Raw genomic sequence first — 20,181 nt, 5'->3', positions numbered from 1 at the left:
CTTTTAAGTTAGTAACCATGATCTGATTAGCAATGGTAAGCTAAACTAGCAGATGCTAGATTGGTTTTAGAAAGTTTCTGAAATGACAGATTAATTTCGGGGACCAATAACAGCAATTCAGATTCAGAGAATCTCTCAGAAATGTATGTTGATTGATTTGCAACTAATATGAAATGCTAACAGATTAAAGCCCAAACTTTTAAGTTAGTAACCATGATCTGATTAGCAATGATAAGCTAAACTAGCAGATGCTAGATTGGTTTTAGAAAGTTTCTGAAATTACAGATTAATTTCGGGGACCAATAACAGCAATCTACTGTAAGTTACCGCTATAACATAATACAACAACGTGATATATTCAATTAAACAAAATATTTTTTGACAGCTCTACTGTTCAGCATAATTGTGGCCTGTACCCTTTGGGTTTTCTGCATGGGATATGGACAACAACAATCAATGACTAAAGATGTCTATGAAGTCATTGTGAAGAAATTAAAGGGAGAGTTCAATGTTCCTGTCAATGCACGTACAAGAGTGCAACAAAGTGCTCTGGTGAGGCTGTGGAGAAATAGGAATCTCTACTCTCTGAGCGAGGATGGAGAGACCTTGCTATGTGCCGGGAAGCCAGTAGCTATGAAGTCTGCAGTTGGTGGCATTGTAAAAAAAGGTCTGGATGACACAAAGGGATCAGGTGCGAGGAAGCTGAATAAGCGACTAAATGAGCAACACTCTGGCATTAGTGAAAGAAAGGTTCAAAAAACACTGGACTGCTCCAGACGCTACCAACTCCACAAGGCTAGATTTGGAAATAAACCCATTCCGAGGCCAATCAGGGCCAAAGAAGTACAGGATCGGCATCAGATTGACCTCCTTGATATGGGAAAGTGGAAGATCAAGCATGGCCATTTCACATATCGATACATCCTCACTGTGATTGATGTCTTTAGTCGATACACATGGCTTAAACCATTAAAAAGTAAAGACAGCTCAGAGATTGCAAGACACCTTTATGATATCTACACTGAACATGGCCCACCTCAAGTTTTGCAGCATGATCAAGGCAGAGAGTTTAAAGGAGCTGTGCGAAGGCTGATGGAATCAATGCAAGTGAGAATAATTGAGAGTTCACCGTAACATCCCCAAAGCCAAGGAAAGGTAGAGAGGACCCACAGAGTGCTGAGGGAAAAGATCATGTATGACCTTGTGAATTGTCAGAGGAAAGGGGTTAACTGGGTTAAACATTAAACATGAAGACCCAAAGGACGTTTTAAGTTGGATGTCTCCATTTCAAGTATACTATGGGAGAAAAAGTAACACGGTGATGCATCCCCTGGCAGGTTCTCCATCCAGTGTCATTGGTAAACAATCCACGAATGATCCACAAAGTAATTTACCCTCCCTGAAACAGCGGCTCAGATTTGAGAAAAAACGAAGAAGACAACGACAAATGGCAAAGAAAGCCACTGAGCATTACAGTAAACGGATGATCCGGCATGCATCTAAACAAAATCCTCCATCTGTTTATCGTGTCAGTGAAGCTGTTTTGGTGAGAGTGAAAGATGGTGCCCATCGAGTTTCAAAACGGTATCGCGTGTTGCCTGGTAGGATCATGAAACGTAACATAAAGCTTTCAAAATACAAAGTTCAGTTCAAGATTCCTGGTGATGCTACAGTGCAAGAAAAATGGTTCTTTGTTTCTGATGTGACCAGTACAACACGGCAACGAGAAAAAAAGCACTCTAAATCTTCGAAGTCAGTTCTAACTTTGCATCCACTTTTGATGACATACACACATGAAGACAGACTGAGGGACTATAACTCCTTAGACGTGAGTGTACGGTTTGACCCAGCACCCGATGGAAATTGCCAGTTTAGTGCCATAGCTGATCAGCTTGCTTCATTAGGAATATTCAGATCAGCAGCAACCCTAAGGGATGAAATAGTTCAAGATCTCAGGTCTAATCCATTTACCATAAATGGAACACCTTTGTCTCACTATGTTGATGGAAATGACTTGGATGTATACTTGGATAGCATGTCACAATTTGGGACCTACGGAGATCACATCACACTACAAAGGGCAGCTGAGATTTTCAGTGTCCAATTTCTCATTATCTCCACACTGGGAACTGATGCCTCTTCTATTATATCTCAGTCTAACACATACTCAGAAAGCTTGTCATTGCTGGTCCTTGGACATATTGCAGAGGAGCATGGAGGGGTCAGTGTCTTCATTCATTGAGAATATTGTGGAAGCTGAGAGGGAAAGGACATGTCAAAGATATGAGAATAGATCAAACCAAGAAGATGATGAACCAGATGTTCTCCATGATGATGCCCTGAATGAATGCCATGATGCTACGTTTGTTGAAAACCATCACCATTTCACGGATGAACCAGATGACTGTGCTCTGGATGAACACCATCATGATCCCCTGGATATACCCCATGATGATGCCCTTCTATATGATGATGGAAATTGTGACATGCCCAACCTGCCGACAGAATTGCTGGCATATGTTATTCAGTTGACACTACATGCTGACATGTCAATGCTCGGTGTATTCAACAGGGTTTCTAAACTTTTGCAAGACCTTGCATCACGAGTTCTTCCTCAAATCTACATCAGGGAATATTTAGCTGAAAGCCTTCAGTTGGAACATGACAGTGTCATTAGTATTATGAAGCTATATAAATCAGCTGGATGTGGGAGTGGTCTCTCAGTGAGATCAAAGGAGCTATTTGGAAAAAATAGCAAGTGGATGAGGGCCTGGGTCTTGTTGAGGCACACAAGCTGAGGACATTTCAAAATCAAGGACATTTTTTGGAAAACATACTATGGGAAGGAAGGAAGGAAGGAAGGAAGGAAGGAAGGAGAGATATGATGTAAATAGTGAATGAATAAAGGAAAGAATGATAGGAGGAACTTCCAAATGTGACAGATCACATTTAACCTTGAACAGTATGTGTCTGTTGTACCTAGTTCAATAATTTTCTGACTGTTTATCTTTAATCTTACTAAGTGATGGTTGTTTTAAGAGAAGTTTATGTTGGAGGAAAAGGTATTTCTACTGTTGCTACTAGAGAAGATGTTTTTTTTCAAGTCGTAAGTAAATTTCATGTATATTGGAAATATTGCAAATCTTTTTGTTAATCGGCAAGTGTGGCTAGCCTTCTTTTTTTATTTTAATAACATGATTAGAAATATCTCATTTTGATTTGAAAGATTGTTTAGGCTGTTTTTAGTCAGTTTATACTATTGTTAACCACTATAGAAAAGGACATCTATGTTGCATTAACACAAATGGAACTGGAATACAGTTTTTCTATTCCATATTTGTTCCTGACTTTTGTCTGCTTTCTAATCGCATAATATTTGTTTAACATAATGCAGATGTGTGTATGTCTCCTGACATTTCAGTGCACTGACAATGTTTGTGTCTGTAACACGCATTTAGTGCAGTTTTTGTCTCTGAACATTCAAACACATTCTCTATGATTATAATAAACAATTATATTCGAATACGTTTTGACTAATGAAACATCTTACTAGAAAAATTCATTCTTAGTTGAGTCATGCTAGAATGCTTAAAGTCAATGTTGTTCTGACGTTATGTTTTTTTCAAATCAAGACATAAATTTTGGTGGTTTATTACACAATGCACCAAATTATTACATTTTCTTCATAAAAAAGTGTAACATACGCATTTTGTTATAACCGGTGCAATATGTAACAACTTATTACAAAATGCGGCAAACTTTATTACATATTGCGTTCAAGAATTTTATTACAAAATGCGGCAAGTTATTACGAAATGTGGCGTTATTACTCAATGATGTGAAAATTTATGACGTTATTACACAATGCGGCGTTATTACGTAATGCGGCGCCACAGCCCCTTTCCACCTGGCCAAAACACCCGCTTACACCCGGCTTTTTGGCCAGTGGCAAACGGTACAATGGGCATCCAGTCCGGGTGAAATGACTGCAATAAACACGGGTTTTATCGGCTTCAGCTCCGCTCGGCATTGATGTTAGCAGGACACCCGGGTAGACCCGCTCATTCCCGCCCCTTATCCGGCGCGTTCGTGAATAACTCGTTTTCAGGGCAGCTTTCCATGGCGTTAATTAGCAGCATTTAGATGCAGTCACTTTGACAAGCAAATCTGTTGGTTCTGCCGAAGTACTGCTTGGCCAGGCAGTCACAGACATTCGCGTTGGTGTTGCTGCGATCAGCCAAACAAAGCAAACAGAAAGGCGGAGGCCTACTCGGCTAGTGGCCGTGTGAAAGCTGCCATTCGGCAAGTTTTAACGGTTTCTCGGCCGTTTAAAACAACCCGGCTTTACCCGCTAATTTAAGTGGAAAAGGGGGTAGGATAAAGATAGCCTAACATACCTTTGTCTTTACATAATGCATCCACACATTTTACGATGAACCTCGTTTTTGTTTCCTCTTGAAATTCTTTTAAAAAGGAACCGCTTTCGTCCAAAAGGGCCATTATTACTAGCTAGCTACCGGTGTGCTGTCGCTAGGTAACGGACCAATCGTTAACCACCATCTCGACGCATGCTCAGTTGACCGTCCCCTGCATCGATGGGAACTAGCCTCTACCTCAGTAAGTGGCAACTGCATCCGGGTATTTGAGAGAAGCTGTTATAACCAGTTAGTCATAATAGTTCATATCATGTCCACCAAGCAGCTCAGCGAAGCGCTTTAATGTGTTTTAGCTCAGGTTTAAATCACCATTAGGGCAACGTGGCGCGCGCCCACATTGTTGGCGGGTGGGGGGATTCGCATTACAACGCGGAAGCAAACGCACAACGTGTCGTACCGTAATGGCTGCATGCAAGAACATCCGGGGATTTAGACCAAGCTAGCTTCCGGAAACACGGGGCCGTGCCTATAGTCCCCGGGTCCTATATTTCGAAAAAAAGGGTCCCATATTCCCCGTTTTCCCCTAAAGAGGTCCTATAATCCCGGTTGCAATAGACACCGGGGAACATAGAACCCTCTTTTGGAAAAAGGGTCCTATATTCCCCGCTGTTTCCAGGGGAACATAGGACCTTTTTCCAAATAAAGGGTCCTATATTCCCCGCTGTTGCCAATCGAGGAACAAACCGGGGAACTTAGAACCCTTTTTGCAAATTATTTCCTTAACGGGTCCAAAATAATAAAAACTGGGGTCATGGCTGAGTTGTAGGCTACGACAATCTATTCCTCCGCTGATTAAATTAGGCCGTATTACCATTGTTGGCTGTTGTATATCGCAGGCCACCTTGAGTGCATATCCAAATTCGGCCTAGAGGAGGCTGTAATTTGCTTTATTGTTATTTCTTACCAATATTTACTGCAGTAGGCCTAGTTAGTTGGCTCTCCGGCTAAGCATGGACAGTCGGCAATCAACGCAAGTTTGTCTTGCAGTAGGCCCGCCTACCAGTATAACCAGTAGCCATTTCCACCTTCGCTCAAAGTTCAGTTTGCACAGCACTGGACACTTCAGCCACTTTCTTGTTACTTTGCAGTTCGTTTTCCATATTAAATCACTTGGCAGACTTTCTTTCAAAAAGACTTTAATGATGAACTTTTTAGGCAGAGAACTTAGACCAGGACTTGGAATTTAGGACCAGCACAAAGTATCCATCAACGGGGGCCGCCTACCTTACACAATAGGCTAATTGCCTAATAATAATAATAATATGTGCTTCTCAAAAAACTAAAGGCTTGTGGAGGTGCGAAACCAAAAACATGAATCAAAGACGAACATCAAAGGATGTAAGGTAACACTCACCAAATGGTAAAAAAATAACAGAGGCAGTCCTTTGTTTCACCATTTTATTGTTTGGCATCAGTCATTAAGGTTTCTGAAGAAGACCACCCGGCCAAGTTAATGACTGATGCCAAACAATGAAATGGTAAAATAGAGAATTGTGTCTTTTTTTTTTCATTTGATGAGTGCTACCTTACATCCTTTGATGTTCTTCTTTAATGACAATAATAATAATAATAGTAATAATATCAATAATAATAATAATAATAAATAATAATAATAATAATAATAATAACAGCCGAATAATAATAATGATAATGATAATAATAATAATAACCTAATTATAAAAGAGGCCTGATAACAAATAACAATTACAGGCATAATACTATCAATAGTAACACTGATAATAGGCTATCAATAACAAAATGCTTCTAGTAAAAGCTTGGCTGAAAAAGGGTTGGTCTATGGCAGAAGCCCCCCAGAAAAGGCATGGTCTAAAACAAAAATCTCCAAGGCCTAACTAGCCTAACGTTAAGGCTTTTTTCTTCTTCAAAAAAGCAAAATGAGTAGTCCTAGTCCATTAGGCTACTCAACAAAGAGGGGCTAAAACCCTGGATTTGACGTTGCCGACGCTGCAGGACCCTTTGCGCATTATAGATCCTTCTGATTGGGACTGTTGGCTCCCTCGCAACTTCTGCAATCACCCCCTGTCGGACGGTGCATCATTTCTCTGTCAGGGGGATGCACGTGTTCCCCAACATCGTGCACAATAATGTTAGCATCCACGTCCTCCACTTCAAATCTATTTGTGATCAGTGGCACTCTACAGTTCCACCTCCAGCACCTCCATCTAATGGTATCTTGATTGGTGCGGTGCTTCTGATATCTGAAGTTCTCATGTACCAACACTTTGCCGCCTCGATCACCATCCATAACTATCGCCATTGTTTGTCCTCTTGTAGGCTAGTAAGCACATGACAGTGAGTCCACGAGTTATCACCGATAACAACCGATTGTTGCAAACTGTTGCAAGTTGGCGGGCGGTTTAGACATTGCTGAATTTTGATCATGTGGTTTAGAACGCCAGGAAACTTGCGTGCAGATGACCACACATCCACGACAAGTTTTAAATATTTCCAAACTCGAAATCATGTGTGCCTTTGGCTATTTATAAATTATTTTTCGAGAGATATGTGTTTTGTGATTCAGCTTTAGCGTTGTTGATTAGCCTTTCATTCATATTTTGTCAAAAAGGCGTATTCATTAGCCTAGGCCTATGTCCCGTTATTTCTGTAGCATACAGCATCTTAGAATCTTAAGAGACCAGGCAGATATTGTTATGATTTTATTGTTATTACCATGCTATATTAGCCTACTTTATAATTATAAATATTTCAATTATCCAATTTTTAGCATTTCTAATATAAGGCTATATTGTTATTATTATTATCATCATCATCATCATTATTATTAGGCTATTATCATTATTATTATTATTATTATTATTATTATGTTATTATTATTATCATTACAATTATGATGCCTAAAGGGCCTTACTGAGCAGATGGTTTCTATCTAATATCTGTCAGATGCTTTCCCCAATAAGCTGGTGTGGTTATGATGGGAACGACGGCTTTCTAGGGAACATAGAAGAAGTGGGTCAGAATTGGCCTATTGTCGGTATCAGCCAGCTTACGCAGGAGTCTATCCCTGGTACAATGCGCTAGACCCCTGGGAGATGGACTGCTGAGGACGGAACACAACATCTATACTCAGCTCCCGGCACTTCTCGCACAATGTGCTACTCATACGCTGAGTTGGCGGCACCCGGGATCGAACTCACGACCTTGCGATCCATAGGCGAGAGCTCTACCGACTGAGCTATGCCCGGGTACAATTGCCCAAGGAGCACAGGCTTACTATATTACATTCAGACACAGACGAGCCAGCTCACCTACTCGGCGAGGCGCATTTTCCTCGATAAGTGACACATTTCACGCATAAATATCAGAGAACTGCCGGGGTGGGTTATGCGCCCAAATATAGGCTATAGCCTAATAAGTTGAAATTGGTTTAGTGTCGAAAGTTTCCACATACTTTAGCCAACCTGGACTTTGTGAGTTCGTTTTTGTGATATAAAAATAGAAATCGTATGATTCATTGTCTTCTTAATAATCTGCCCTAAATAATGCATTATTGAAAATGCACTTTTTGCACCAAACAGCGTCAAACCTGCTGACCGGGGAACATAGGACCTTTCTTTATAAAAAGGGTCCTATGTTCCCCGGGTGCCCTAGGGGAACATAGGACCCTTTTTATAAAGAAAGGTCCCATGTTTCCCTGCACATACAAAACGGGGAACATAGGACCCTTTTGGGGAAAAGTGGGGAATATAGGGCCCTCTGTATACAAAAAGGTCCGATATTCCCCGGTCTCATACAAAGCGGGGAACATAGGATCCGGGGACTATAGGACCCGGGGACTATAGGGAGGACCCCGGAAACACCAGGGTTGCCAACGTTGGCCAAATGTTTAGTGTGAGGTTTCTGGCGTGCTCCGGAACTGGTGACGGGGTTCAGTGGTCCTACGTTGTTCTCCACATCACAATGAACACATGTGTATATGACAGACGTGTCAAAAGAGCAGCTAAATAGACGTTATAAGCCGTAATAGACCCGGACGTGCAGCAACACCCAGCAGAGTACACCAAGTGGCGAGCTCTCTCTCTCTCTCTCTCTCTGTCTCTCTCTCTCTCTCTGTCTCTCTCTCTCTCTCTGTCTCTCTCTCTCTCTCTCTCTCTCTCTCTCTCTGTCTCTCTCTCTCTCTCTCTCTCTGTCTCTCTCTCTCTCTGTCTCTCTTTCTCTCTCTCGCAGCAGACGATAAATACACGTTATGTTACACCCTGCAATGCACGCTGAGCTGGCTCTAACCAAAAAGAGAAGGAAACGGGACAAAACTGTTAGTTTAAGGACATTTTGTGCCGCTAGTTTTGACATTAACTAGCCTGTCCTGTCCATTCTACATGGTGGCTTGATAGGCAAATGACAGAGCAGCTAAATTAGCTGGCTATTGTTGCTAGCTTGCAGGCACATCAGAAGTCAGAAGCAGTTTGTTGTCATCTCAGTCATGCACTGTCATACACAAAAGAGACGACATGTCCTTTCTCCCAGCCCACAGCAGTGCAACACAAAAGACACAAAACACATCCAAAAGAAAACGACACCAGCAAAAACATACAACAATGGGGAGAACAACGCAAAATAAATGAAAAACCCACACTAACAGCCAGCAACACAGTGCATCCAGTAAACTGCAGCACAGTCCAAAATGTCCCTGTCCAGAGAACGAACGCCAGCCAGCATGAGTGTCGGGACCGCCGGTCTGCATGGTCTAGCAGCTAGCCCAGCCTGCCCCACTCCCACGTCCAGTCACACCGCCCTCGGTGCTTCCTCCTCGGGCGCAGCTCCAGGCGGCAGCGGCTGTGGCCCCTGGGCCCACCGGACACGGCCTGGTCTTCTATATGTATAAGTTATGATACAACTGTGAAATGTCTAAATAATGGCAGTAAATCATTCCACCAAAAAAGGGCTAAACAACATGATGTCAGGCCAGGGTGGAATGAATATGGAGCTGAACTGCATGTAGAGGCCAAAGAAGCTTCTAGAAACTGGGTCTCATCAGGAAGAGCCCGGCGTGGGCCAGAGTGTGAACACAAGAAACAGGCTAACGCTAGACTTCAATATGCTGTACGTTTTATTAAAAGAAATGAGCAGGCCATGAGGGCAAACTCCATGGCCACAAAGCCTCAGCAGAATAATGTCTATGACTTCTGGAAGGAAGTTGAGGATATTAATAATAGTGAGATGCCCTACCATCCAGCATTGATGGGATTACTGGGCCTGGAAATATTGCTGAACTGTGGAGAAAACACTATGGAGACATTTTTATTTGTGTAAAGAGTGATGGATTTAATGTTGGTGACGTCTCTAACAATGATGATGTGGTTATTAGACCTGATGAAGTGTGCTACGCCATTAAGAAATTGTCAGTGAACAAAACATGTGGCCTTGACCAAATAACAGCAGGACATCTGAAGCATGCTAGCCACAGAATCTCAGTGTTACTGGCTGTGTGTTTTTCTGGATTGTTAATGCAGGGCATCCTACCTGACTCTATGTTGTCTGTCTTACTAGTGCCAGTAATCACAGACAAAACTGGTAAAATATCCAGCATAGAACATTACAGGCCAGTTGCTCTGGCTAGCATACTTTCCAAAGTATTGGAACCAATTCTCTTGGATAGGCTTCAAGAATACATATCAACTACTGGCAATCAGTTTGGCTTTAAAAATAAACACGGCACAGATTTGTGCATATATGCACTGCAGGAAGTTGTTAGTAAATATAGAAGACACAACACTACACTATGTATGTGTTTTTTGATGCATCAAAAGCTTTTGACCGAGTTAATCATGGTAAATTATTTGTTAAACTACAAGAGTGAGGGGTCCCCTCTTATTTGATCAGGACCTTGCATTTTTGCTATTCATATCAAACCATGCAAGTCAAATGGGGTAAGAGTATATCTGCCCCCTTCCCAGCGACCATTGGGGTCTGACAAGGTGGAATACTGTCGCCTGTTCTCTTCAGTGTGTATATGGATGATCTCTCCAAAAAGTTAAGAGTGTAAGACTGGCAGTATGGTGGGGGTAGTCTTATTAATCATCTGATGTGTGCTGATGACTTAGTCCTCCTGTGTGCTTATAGTGCTGGCCTACAGCAACTGCTCAGAGTCTGCTCAAGTTATGCTGTGCAGCAGGACATCACATTTAACTCCAAAGAGTGTTGTCATGAGTGCTAAAACCAAGGAGGACGAGCAGCAATATGTTCCCTCATTCTTCTTGGCAGACCAAGCACTAAATGTGGTGAAGAAAATGAGATTTGTGGGTCACGTGATCAGGAATGATCTATGTGATGACTATGATGTGCAGCGCCAGTGTTGCAGACTGTATGCACAAGCCAATATGCTGGCACGCAAAGTTCAAATGTGTACAGATGATGTTAAAACTGCTCTTTTTGGGGCCTACTGTACTCCACTCTGTACTGCCCACTTGTGGCGCACTTATAGCAAAGCAACAATGAAAAAGCTGCAGGTAGCATATAATGATGCATTCAGAATCTTGCTCAAGCTTCCAAGATGGACAAGTGCAGGTCACGTGTTTGTGACTAGTAATGTTCCCACTTTTCACGTTATGTTGAGGAATGTTATGTACACATGTATGTGTCGATTAATTGACTCTAAGAATGTAATTATAATGCTGTTAACTGAGCCTACACAAAGTGACACCAGGTCCTCCTCTTGTTTCTGGGACACTGGAACAAATGTCTGTATAGCTTTTAATCATGGTGGACTTGTGAGCTGCTGTTTTAGCTATATTTTTGTGTCCTTGTCTTGTGTTGTATTTCTTTGTTGTTGTCTTTAAAATGGACCTGTCTTTGTGTCTGAATAAAGTAAGACTTGATTGAATGATTGATATATATCAATATGTTCACTGATATGTGAAGAACAACCTGGGACTGTGACCCTTTGCCACCTTGAATGGTGCAGATATTTTGCCTGGCCCATGGACGACATGTGTGTGAAATATTTCGTGTGTGTGTGTATGTGTGTGTGTTTAACCTCCACAGATGCATCAAACAATCTTAAAACGAGGGCAGAAGCCAAAGTAGAAAGATGTGCAGTGTGTTGCAGAAGTGATCACTGCCCATTCTGCGACAAAGTAGAAAATCCAAATGAAATCCATCACCTTCAAAAGCATGTAAGTAAGCGCAGCAGTCTGGCAGCTCAGCATGGATGTATGTAGAGTCTTTGTGTGTTATGGTTCTTTATTGATGCAGGCCTGTTACATTATCATTTTAACCTGTGTCAGCTCAACACAATATTAAACAGACATAAACATTTCCTTTTTAATTGAACTAATTATGGCCCTGTGTTAAGCGTCTCACTTACTTATGCTCCCTCTTCTACAAAGCTGTTATTATTTAGGCCCTGGGTGCATGTAAGGCAGGCATATGAAACAAATAGTGTATTCATACGGCCTACCCATGAACTTTAACCCTAACCTGCACCCTAAACCTTCAAAATAAAATAAAATAAAAGATTGATATCTTTGTAAAACAAATCCTAACTCTATGACCAGCAGAATACATCTTAAACACCTTGTGACTTATACATTATTAATAGGACTTTTATTGTTTTTTATCTTAATACTGAAAAGTTGACTTTATGGAGATGCAAGGTGCACAATGCCAAAGCTATGCAGGAGTGCTGTGTGCTCAGCCACTTGGATTATTTTAAACAAGACAGCTGATAAAACATTTTACATTTTACATTTAATCATCATCAAATGCAATCTGAAATGCAGACCCTCAGCACATCTTCACTGCTGCTACTGTCCCGCCACGGTACTGAGGAAGGTCCCACTCATTAAACATTCAATATTATGCAAAAAACATCCACCCACAACTCCAGCAGCACCCCCGTTTTCTCCCCCAGCACCCCCATTCTCTCCAGCACCCCCGTTTATTCCTCCAGCACCCCCATTCACTCCAGCACCCCTGTCTGCTCCTCCAGCACCCCCGTCTTCTCCTCCAGCACCACCATTTACTCCTCCAGCACCCCTTTTTACTCCTCCAGCACCTCACTTTTTACTCCTCCAGCACCTCACTTTTCTCCTCCAGAACCCCCGTTTTTCCAGAACCACAGTTTTCTCCAGCATCCCAGTCTACTCCTCCAACATCACCACAGTTTACAGCAACCACATTTTCTTCATGTGCAACCCCAACTCCACTTCCAACACCAGTACCTCTATTCACCACCCCAGCAACATTCTCTCCATGCACTACCCTAACTCATCCATCGGAAAGCTTGCAGCAGCACCAGTAAGACTGCATGTGCATCGGCAAGAAAGAGTGAAGTGCAGTCATTGTGGGCTCACAATAAACAGGAAGAACTTGTTGGTTCATATCAGGAAGAAGCACAAAAAAGGGTACAAGATGTCACAGAAAAACACCACCTCGCATGCCAGTGTGGTGACCCCAAAAATGGGATATTTGCAGTCGAAAAATCTTTTTTCAAGCCATGCACTCCTATCCATATTCCAAAAAAGAAAAACAAAACATGGGGTGCAAGCCATCAAGTCATTTGTGAAATGGAGGAATGCAATTCAAATACAGAATTTGCAGCAAGGACTGGAATTGTCCCATCTGAATGCAAACATTTAAAATCTCTACAATTCTGCCCCCAGTCTCAGACTACACCCGTGAATCTTCAAGAGGAGGTGCTGTCTGAAATGGTAGCTGCCAAGGTGTTTGCGGGGGACAGAAAGAGAACTTGTTTAAACAGACAAGAAGGAGCTAGCATTGCAGGCATTCCTCTTTCGGTTGAGGTGGCCATGGGGGGGGGGGGGGCTCCCTCGAAGAAATATGTTTCAGTGTATGAGTCAAAAGTCTCATATTATAGCAGACTTGGTAGGGTAGTAGCTGCTTATGATTCCCAAAGGAAGACTTGGCTCTGCCCATATTCCAAACCAAGACAATCTGTCTCCATGAAATCATTGCCAAGTGGCATCTTTTTCAGACGGACAGGCACATTTTTACAACTGTGAGGGCCACAGAGAGTGATGCTGGGGGAGAGACTGACCAAGAAGCACAAAAAAAGAGTAATGCACAAAAAGATGGAGAAGGACCAGCATACCCTCCCGATGATGCAGGTCTCAAGAGGATGGTCAACTACTTTGGTAAAAAATAAACCCATACCTGCCCTGCTACCACAAAATCTGACCAGCGGCTCCTGAGCAGCTGAAGACTTCCCAAGACACGTTGGACCCAAGGAAGCAACGTGCAAAGAGTGGGCAGGGAACACAGCCCTTAATGAGCCAGTGCTGATCACACCAAAGGCAAGATTGGTCACATATACTGGTGTTCTAGAAGGTGAGCTCAAAAGAAAGGTAATCTAGATAAACGTAACTCATGTTAAAAAAGTAACCCTACACTAAATGTTATCTGTGCTCTGTCAACTTGCCAAATCTAGTATGACTGACATTTTTAGATCTAATATGACTGACGTTTTTAGATCTAATATGACTGACACTTTTTTGTAGGCATTTCTACCTACTGCAGGACGTGCAGTAACTGTGGCCTGATGTCTCGATACCAGGAGTGGAGTGATGGTGTTCATAATTTGAATGATCACATTCTGTTAACATTACATATGTGCATTTTCCTTCGTACATCACTCCAGGTAAGAAGCGATCATTTTGGAAGGTATGCTTTAGTATTGTTGTCCTTTGAGGATGTCCCTTACTGAGTCTTCTACACTGTCCTAGACCCACCATGCTGCTAGCCGAGCCATTGAAGTGTTGGAGAAGACTGAACAGAAGATATTTCCCAGTAAGGACACAATACTTCATGCATGCATGCACTCTGAAGCCCTCACAAAGCACGACTACATGTATTCCTGCATTAAGTGTGGATACCATCCAGCAGTCGTCATGATAGACCTTCACAAAAGGCAGTTTTCAATATGCCTGGTAAGTCCCTAAAGTCATGGAAGTGCATCCTATTCTAGAGATACTTTTTTTTCATTTTAATTTCACAATGTTTTCTTAATACTTGATTTTACAATAAGTGATGTGGAGGACCCACCAGAGGACTTTGATGGAAATGTGGATATAGAGGACTTTTGGGAGACTGTGACTTCCAAGTTTGTGTGCAGAGGCTTATTACCAAGTGAGTAATTTTGACTCCAAGTATACAAAATAATATAGTATTTTTGGGACACATACTGTGTATTCCCCCAAGATCATCCACTACTGCAACAGAATGACTTTCCTTCATGCTTGATAACACTATTATTTATTGTCAGTCAGCCGTCTCTGTTCAATATTTCTTTAGTCAACAGATGGCCTAGATGTACCACTGTGGGTTCACTGTGCTCATATATCAACCGTTCTAATATATTGATGCTCAGTCAGTCCAAATTATTTGTCATGATTTTACACTCTGAAGGCAATAGAAAGAACCCCTTTGTGGTTTCTCCCTCATACCACACCTGGGCCCCTTGGATTGGTCCAAAGACCAGGAAAGATGCCACCGTTTTAAACATGGAATATGCAAAGCTCCATGGACCAAGGCAGTCCTGAGAAGTGGCTGATCTGGCTTTAACCGAGGAGAGGCTTGAAGACGTCCTGACTAACCTCAGGGTAGCAGCTAGTTAAAGTAATTAATCATTAAGAATCTTGTAAATTTAGCAAGATATTGTTGTGTGATTATTGATTTCCTTTTGCGTTGAAATAATAGGTGGACATGGTTCGACAGTTGTGCGAGCAATATGGCCTTGACTCAAAAGGCTCAAAGATGGACCTTGTCTTAAGACTTCAGGGAGAAATGAAGAACAGATCCTCTTATGATAAGGTGTTTCAGGAGGTCTGGGGAGCCTCTGGTAAGATAAGTTATTATTAGTCTTTCTAAACATAAGTCTTTAACATACCAGTGTCATCTGGTTAATATAAAGAGATACATTTATTTATTTAACCTTTATTTAATGAGGCAAATCAGTTAAGAACATTCATATTTGCAGCGGAGGCCTGAGCTAAAACAGGGATAAAACAGACCCTCTGCCAGAAGAACACTAATGATGTCATAGCGATACTGTAAGCAGTTTAATAGCAACATAACCACTATGCCACAGGACTAACTCAAACTCCATGTATAATGCACTATCGTACTAATTAATCGGTGTCGGTTATTTTCCATTACTGTCACACGTCAGTACTCTCATCACCTCACAGTAGTTTTCTTTAGGTGGGTGGACAGTAGTCCCGTGCCCCTGTGCAGTCGTCTGCTCAATCAAATCGAATTTAGGAGCAGAAAGTCCCAGGGACTCTGCTGATATCCTTCTATCCTGCAAACACGTCCCAAACATTTCAATATATGACTTTGCAAGAGGTTAAGCAACCCATACCAACTTGAGGGAGCCACGAAGTTGCCATTCCAACCATATGAGGGCGCCTTCTTGAAGCAATGCCAAAAAACGTCCAATTGGCTGTGGAGGGCAAGCTCAAAGTGAACTTACCTTGGCTCAAGACTAAAAAGACGAACACTGAGCAGAACAGCCACCCACTCACAGGACCATCAGATCACTATGCCCTGTACGACATCTTCCATGGAAGGAATACCAAGGATGCCAGAGATGCTCTTCCAGAAATGGACCTTGTCCCTCACCTGGCTGGCTGGGTAAACAGCCAATGTGCAGAACAACTACTTTCTGAATTAAAGAAAAATAACTACTGCATGAACACACTCAGTCCATCTGCATGCATCTTCATGAGGCACAACATACTGCATCCCTACAACACTACATGCAGTAAGAAAACACAAGCCAGTGTACAAAACACGGTGGGCACGGCTGTCCGGCTACAGTTGGACTGTAATGGGCAGGTAACACTGGGTAATTTACTTCTCTACCCTCATTCACATTTATTTTCTTTAAATGGTTGATCTTCTCGTGGTCATAAAGATGTCTCAAGTGATTTAAAGTTCTTTACTTCAGGCACAGCGGCCCACTGACTCAGAGGAAATGTCACAGACCGGTGAGGGAGGGGGATGCAAGTAGAAAAGGATGATGCATAGAAGTTTCATGACATGTCAGTAATGTTTGAGGTCATTTCTAGGAGCTTGTTTTGCACTAGTTCTTTCCTTTTAATTTTTAAACACTGGAATACTTTTCTCCTGTGTGTCCATACACTACTTTGGACACTGTGCAGTAACGTATAACATCCGGGACAATGGTTCAAATCACAACATCCTTTGTCTTAAGTTGATGTACATGGGTGGAGTTCTGAGGCAGCAAACGGTAAGAGATAATCAGTTAGTGAAGCCAGTAAAAAGAGTCATTGTAATACTAATATGATTCCTTCTTTTCACACTCCTGATCCCGTGTCTGAGCTGACCCCGGGTTTGACAACAGACCTTCCAAATGTGGGAGAGAACAGGACGCTTTGGGCTGTTGATCTTCTCCCAGCGCAGCAGAATCTGGTGACTTATAAACGTTGCAAACATTTTCATAAATGATGTTGATTGAATACTGTTAATTTAGCTAGTATTTAAATACATTTTTCGTTGCTTTATCCAGCTGGCTTATGTCTTGATAAAGAGAATGGTCCAAATGAAGAGATTCTACAACTGAGCTCAACCCAAGCATTAAAGAGACGTGGCTTTTGGTTGTTGGGTTTGGATGAGTTTGAGGCGACGCTAATGAACCACATCTCATGCTGATTATACTGAATTAAATGTTATGTGTTTTTATTATGAGAATACATCAGTTTTCATTTATATTCTTTTCTTAACAGCTTGCCAATGAATGTTTCAACCTCATAACTCAAACGGCAGCGTTAGAGGTCAGTTTGGTTGTTTTTGTTGGTATATTTGGTCGTATGTGTAGTAATTATGCAAGATTTATAGTGACACAAACGCCACCATCTTGTTTATTTCTCTTCAGGGCAAAGATGTCTTGGCTGTAAACAGCTATGTGGTGGTGACCTGGTTGCCACCATTGTACGGCACTCCCCTGGAGGCTTTACCTGTTGGTATCCTTTAAAATTCATGGCACGTACGATGATGTGTTAACTAGTTTACTGTTTACTGCAGGTTGTTCCATCACCTTTTTTATCCCATCTCACAGGACGATGCCTCAGCCAAGGACGTCATCTTTCTCCCTTCCTGGGAATCGGGCCACTGGATTTCATGTGTAAGTTACCTGTCTCATATCTTATGTACTGTATGTAGATGTAATGTGTAGGATCAAGGACTCGGTGATACACTAATGTGAGTTAGCTAGTAGTTCGTGAGGTTAAGCTACATTGCTGTATATGTTAACTGTTTCTTTGTATCCTTTTTCCACAGCTGCTTTGTACTTGTGCTGGTTATGTTCATAATAACAAAAGTGTGCATTGTGATCTCTGAATCGGACAAGTTCACATTGTTAATTCAGTTCAATCCAGTTTATTTGTGTATTGCTTTTCATCACAGACGTGATCACAAAGACACTTGACAGGGTTCAAAGCTTTAATGTCGTGTTCTTCACAGATTCTCAAGCCAAAGTCTAGGGAGTTGCTTTGTCTAGGCTCCCTAAACCCTGTAGATTTTGGACAACACAGCTACATTGACATTTTCAGGTTTAAATTTCAGGAAAATATATACTGTTCTGCATCCGTACTAACAATATGCAACTGTTTGGAGTTCATACTAACACTTCTGTTTGTTCATACTTAATCCTCAGAGGACTGGAATTTGACACCCATGCTATGGTAGTTCAGTTTAAGACCATACTTTTTTGTTTCTTGTGTTGCTAAATGTGTCATTTGGCATACATAATTATTCTTCATAGAAGTAGCAGCAGTAGTAATAGTAGTCAGATTCAGCAGTGAAACCCAACCACTGATTGTAACACGAGGGGGTGGTTCTGTTTTAAACCCCAACCCTTTCTTTTTTTAACTTGCCATACTTATGCCTGCTCAAGAAAAGATGCACAATACTGAACTGTGTTGTATTGTTAGTTGGTCGCTAACAGCCACACTGTGCTCCTATGACAGGAACTTGGCGAATCATATGTCTCATGGCCAGTGGACCACATCTGTCTTGGGAGACTGTGAGGTGAAGCTTTTTAATTTCTTTACGTGTAAAAACAAAATGTTTTCCACCAGTAAAGTAAAGTATAATCATAGAATGTATATTGTCTTATTCCACTTATAAGTTACAGAATGCACCAATGCAGCTGGGAGGCATTGACTGTGGGGTATTCATGTTGATGGTAAGTGATCTTATAATTGCTGTAACACTACCTCTGTGTGTTACACACTACACACTTCATTTGTAAGCTGCATTTTTTAATACAACATAAGAGTTTTGATTGTTTTTCAGACGCCCTCTATGTGGCCCTGGGAATGCCATTTGATTTCACTGATGTGAGTTTGTGTACAAACCCCAATTCCAATGAAGTTGGGACGTTGTGTAAAACAGGAACACAAACAGAATACAATGATTTGCAAATCCTTTTCGACCTGTATTCAATTGAATACACTACAAAGACAAGATATTCAATGTTCAAACTGATAAACTTTATTGTTTTTTGCAAATATTCACTCATTTTGAATTTGATGCCTGCAACACGTTCCAAAGAAGCTGGGACAGGGGCAACAAAAGACTGGAAAGTTGAGGAATGCTCAAAAAACCCCTGTCTGGAACATTCCACAGGTGAACAGGTTAATTGGGAATAGGTGAGTGTCATGATTGGGTATAAAAGGAGCATCCCCGAAAGGCTCAGCCGTTCACAAGCAAGGATGGGGTGAGGTTCACCACTTTGTGAACAACTGTGTGAGCAAATAGTCCAACAGTTGAAGAACAACGTTTCTCAACGTACAACTGCAAGGAATTTAGGGATTTCATCATCTACAGTCCATAATATCATCACAACATGCAGAGAATCTGGAGAAATCTCTGCACGTAAGCGGCAAGGCCGAAAACCAACACTGAATCCCCGTGACCTTCGACCCCTCAGGCACCACTGCATTAAAAACCGACATCATTCTGTAAAGGATATTACCATGTGGGCTCAGGAGCACTTGGGAAAACCATCGTCAGTTAACACAGTTCGTTGCTACATCTACAAGGTACATACATCTGAAAGGTACATACAGGTTTTGGAGCAACATATGCTGCCGTCCAAGCGACGTCTTTTCCAGGGACGTCCCTGCTTATTTCAGCAAGACAATGCCAAGCCACATTCCGCACGTGTTACACCAGCGTGGCTTCGTAGTAAAAGAGTGCGGGTAGTGGACTGGCCTGCCTGCAGTCATGACCCGTCTTCCATTGAAAATGTGTGGTGCATTATGACGTGCAAGATACGACAACGGAGACCCCGGACTGTTGAGCCACCGAAGTCGTACATCAAGCAAGAAGGGGAAGGAATTCCGCCTACAAAGCTTCAACAATTGGTGTCCTCAGTTCCCAAACGCTTATTGAGTGTTGTTAAAAGGAAAGGTGGTGTAACACAGTGGTGAACATGCCCCTGTCCCAGCTTCTTTGGAGCATGTTGCAGGCATCAAATTCAAAATGAGTGAATATTTGCTAAAAAACAATAAAGTTTATCAGTTTGAACATTAAATATCTTGTCTTTGTAGTGTATTCAATTGAATATAGGTGGAAAAGGATTTGCAAATCATTGTATTCTGTTTTTATTTACGTTTTACACAACGTCCCAACTTCATTGGAATTGGGGTTTGTACATTTATAATAATTTCTAGAGAAAATGGACAGGGAGAACATAATTAACATTTTACAAATCACCAATTAT

The sequence above is a fragment of the Lampris incognitus genome, unplaced genomic scaffold, assembly GCF_029633865.1.
Source record: "Lampris incognitus isolate fLamInc1 unplaced genomic scaffold, fLamInc1.hap2 H_3, whole genome shotgun sequence".
In the NCBI taxonomy this organism is placed as follows: domain Eukaryota; kingdom Metazoa; phylum Chordata; class Actinopteri; order Lampriformes; family Lampridae; genus Lampris; species Lampris incognitus.
The sequence above is the reverse complement of the archived record's forward strand: the minus strand, read 5'-3'. Positions refer to the sequence as shown.